Source organism: Wasmannia auropunctata, unplaced genomic scaffold (genome assembly GCF_000956235.1).
Source record: "Wasmannia auropunctata unplaced genomic scaffold, wasmannia.A_1.0 LD336076.1, whole genome shotgun sequence".
Lineage (NCBI taxonomy): Eukaryota > Metazoa > Arthropoda > Insecta > Hymenoptera > Formicidae > Wasmannia > Wasmannia auropunctata.
In genome coordinates this window covers 421558-425939 of record NW_012026814.1, presented here as the reverse complement: position 1 = coordinate 425939, position 4382 = coordinate 421558, and positions in this window count along the sequence as shown.

Genomic DNA, 4382 nt, shown 5'->3' with positions numbered 1-4382 from the left:
TGAGTCCAAAACTGTCACCTAAACAAGAAAATGTGTCGCTTAATTTTATCCTCGATAAGATGTCGCGAACACAAATATTTGTTTCCTCACATAATAGATTTATAATAAAAAATCCATTAGCTAGAAGTCCGATATATAGTTTTCGTTTTTCTTTGATCAAAGAATATTTTTTCTGCAACACCTCATCACTTGTTTCTTCAGAGGGTAAAAATTCCTAGCACATCTCGAGTGTATCGTCGAGGGTTGTTTTTGTGATCGTCGAACTTGACGTACTAACAATATTAGCACTAATTTTCCTAGTTACCGTAGAACATTGCGCATCTACCATAATTGGTCTGCAATCAATTTCTTTATTTTGCATATCAATTTTGTCGATTTCAATCCGTTTGTGACGTTGATTAATTATATCTGTTTGCACTTTTTTATTCTTGAATACTGCTTATGTTATTGGCAGTTGAATTCCTTCCACTCCTGAAAGTCCAGGTTCTAACTCCAAATTATGAGACTTTGTAATAACTTCCTCGACTTCGGCTTCGTCTGTGACTTTGTCTGTGGCTTTGACTGTGGCTTTGATTCCAGTTTCACATTTCTCTTCTACATTGTCTGTAGATTGCTTCTTAATTTTTGGAAGAGCTCTTTTTCTTAAGCGAACATTAGCACTTGAATCAAGCAAAATCCGAGTGTAGTTTTCCAAATCCTCCTGCAACTGTGTTATAAAATTATTTATGTATAACTCGAATAACACAAATTTAAGTATATATATTGCAACCGTCTTTTCTACAAGTCGGAAAACAAGATCGGTCGTTAACTGTCACTACAGTCCGGCGAAGCACATTGACTTCATTAGCTCGCAATTACGCGGCAACCGAAAACGCGAAGTTGGGCGCCAGGCACGAGCGGGCGTGCCACCCTTCGAATTATTGCACGGAAACTCGGTAGAGGGGCGGTTCGCAGGGTGCGGATAAAGGTGGAAGAGCAAGGGCGAGATCAAATACTTAGTTTTCTGTAACAATTAACAAATATATTTGCGTGTGCTGAGATATACAAGCGTGTCTCTTGACCGTGACTAACACCGCGGCAACCGTCAATGGTATCGTCGATATCGAGATTCGCGCTCCCGGGAACGCTCCCGGAGATGACAGGTGTACGAACTTTTGTTCTTACGCCCTTTCCAAGCCGCGAAATATCCGCTCGCGGTACGCGAGTACGCCTCGCGCGGCGTAACGTCGGATCACACGCTATGTGGCGTCGCGATATTCCGAAGTACTGCCGATATTCGGCACGCTAACACGCAATAATCCGCACAACTTAATAACACGAAAGAAACACGAAATAACACTTAATTAACGCACAAATGACCCGGCTGTGGCAAGGCGAGCGCAATTACTCTACTCAATTCGCGTAACTCTATGCCGGGCGGATGGCGCGGCACGCGGACTCTACATACGAACACACGATTACGCGGACAACGAGACTTCAATAGCGCGATCCGTCCGACAATGAAACCGGCGGCTGACAATTTTATCGTACAACGTTCGTCTCACCAAGAGCGGCAGCTACGAAAGATGTTCTCCAAAAGGTGTTTCAGCACTCGACAACTAAGCGGGATCCTGCGTCCTTTCCCACGCGCGACCACAGCACAAGTGTCGCTCGACGGTCCTTCCGTCAGCACGCAGGCAGCAGGGTGTCACGCGATCGGCTGATTACGCCGATTGGCCCTTGCCCTGCGAGCGCGACGCCCGCGAATCGCGGCGTCGCACGTGATCAGCTCACTCGCAACCGGCAGCGCGGACTTCAAATTAGGCTCGCGACCCTCTCCGTTCTTTGGCGTCGACTCTGCTCGTCCGCCTCGCCTCCGTACTTTTCGTCGTCAGCAACCCGGTACTCGACAGATCGTGAGAGTCCATTGCCTCAATGTAGCAGGCTTTCCACCCGGATTGCTGAAAGTAATCGGCGGCAGTACAGAGCTCGTAACAGAGAATATTGAAACCAAAACGTTCGTAAGAACTATGGCTGACCTGCGTGCTCCGTTTTTCCCGCGATGAGCCAGTCGTTCCAATGTCGATGTTCCTTTCCCTCTCGCTGCTTGGTGTAGATATTTTACACGCGCATTTCGGCTATGCCGCCGATCTCGACCTATGTCACGCTCGTGAGGAGAGAAAAGGTTAAATAAGGCGCGCGGCAATGTAACGGAAAACGCAGTGCGCGCGGATACGCTCGCCTCCCTAACTCGGGGAGGACGCAGGATCCAAAACCGCGCTTTCTTGGTCGGGCGTTATGGCCCTTGTGACGGACGGTCAAAAAAACATCACGTCACAATATATATATATATATAACTATATATATATATATATATGTATGCATATAATATGCATACAGTAAAAAATAACTTACATTAAAATGATCTTCACAGCAGTATAAAGCTGACTGTTGTGAATATTCTCGCCCACCGCCTCTTATAATTTCTACCCATTGTTTTTTCGCTTTGCCTTTTGGCACCGGTATGAAAATCTTTGTAGGTGTGTTAATCGTTGTACTTCCACACTCGCGGAAAAAACAAGATTTATAACGTTTCTTTCCATACCCTTTTTTATCTGATATCTCGTATAGGTATATTGGAGTAATACGGCTGACAGCAGTGACAGCAGTTTTAAAGTTAAACACGACGTAAATAAGCAAATATGATATAGCGGGTGCGGCGACAGGATTGGTTAACTACCGATGGCTAATAATGATGTCATACGACATTTTTGCGCAAAAAAGTCCGATTTAAATGTGACAATTTTTATTTCGTTATTAAAATAATAAATATGCAAGATATAACTATATATTTTTTTTAAGAATATATATGACTTAAATTATAATATTTAAAACAATTTTAAAAAAATACTGTTGAATCCCATTATCGTAGCCTTTTGTCTTCTCCCTCAACGTCGTGAGGTTTACTCGACTTAGGCTTTGCCGTATGCCCTTTGACTTTGTGTATGTAGCAGAGCAGAGCGTTGATAAAGGCCTTCAGTCTTCGGGACACTTGAGTAACCGCTGCCAATTGTTACGAAGCCACGTAAGGTTAAATATCGAAATTAATCGACAATCGTTCACTTACAAAATACTTTATTCTCGACAATTACAAGGCGAGGTATTCGCTACGAGAGACGACACAGAACTGAACGTTTTCGTTCAAAAGAGATCTTTGTTTCGAGTCTCGCGGATGAAGCATTTTTAGAGTAAACAGTAGAGTATACAGAAAGTGTGAGCATTTATGTTTTATTACGGCTAGGGTACAGACCCAAACATACCCAGACAGCACAGTAATGTATTAAAAATGTATTAAAAATGTACATGTTGGACATTCCGTACGTATTTAAAACATCCTAATGAAGCCTCAGACATCTTTAGAATGTATTAAAAATGTCCAGTGTTACTGATTCGGACATCCCAGAAACATCCTTTTTAAACATTCAATAGACTAAAGTTGAACTTATTTAAAACATTAGTCTAATATTATAAGCATTCAATATCGTATATATAATTTCACACAAACAGCATAAAAACAATCACAAAACATTAAAAATAAATTTGCGGTGTTTTCAAGCGGATCATTTTTCGCAAACTATATCGAAATCTAAACGATCACCCATCCAAGCTATATCCAAGCTATAACCGCCACCAACATTGTTCGACTTTTGTGATCGGGAACTGCAGAACACTTCGTAATGATCCATGACTAATGATGTTCATGACTACATTATCCGATAGATCAAATCAATCATGGAGGTAAGAATAACAGGAGGGAGCATATTCCCCCGCCGGCCTGGCTAAGCAGACGTAAGGGGAAACAATGAGCGCCATATTGGTGTGGCCTATTAAAGCGCGACATATGAAATAGTAATACAAACAAAAGTGAAAAAATTTATAAATGTTTACAAACATGATACATATAGTATGTATGATGGAGTAACGAATATATTATTTTACAATATAATATGTCTGCAAATGTTAAAAATAGAAAATTAATAGAAAAGTAGTAAAACAAATGGAAGAGAAAACTGTAAAAGAATAATGCATGAGTTACATGTTGAACTTTTTAATTAAAATAAGTAAAACGTAATATTTATAACTATATGATTTGAATGTTCAAACTAAAAATAATTTTATTTAAAGAACAATGTTAAATTTTTTAAGTAAAACAAGTAAAACACAACATATACATAACTATATGATTTGAATGTTAAAACTATAAATAATCTTATTTAAAGAGTAATTAGTATCTTTATTGGCCTTTAAATAAGATTATTTTATTAAAGTAGTGTCGATCGCTCTTACTAAGATCTGTTGCATTTTTATACATGTATTGTAAACGAAAGATCGGAAGAGCACAC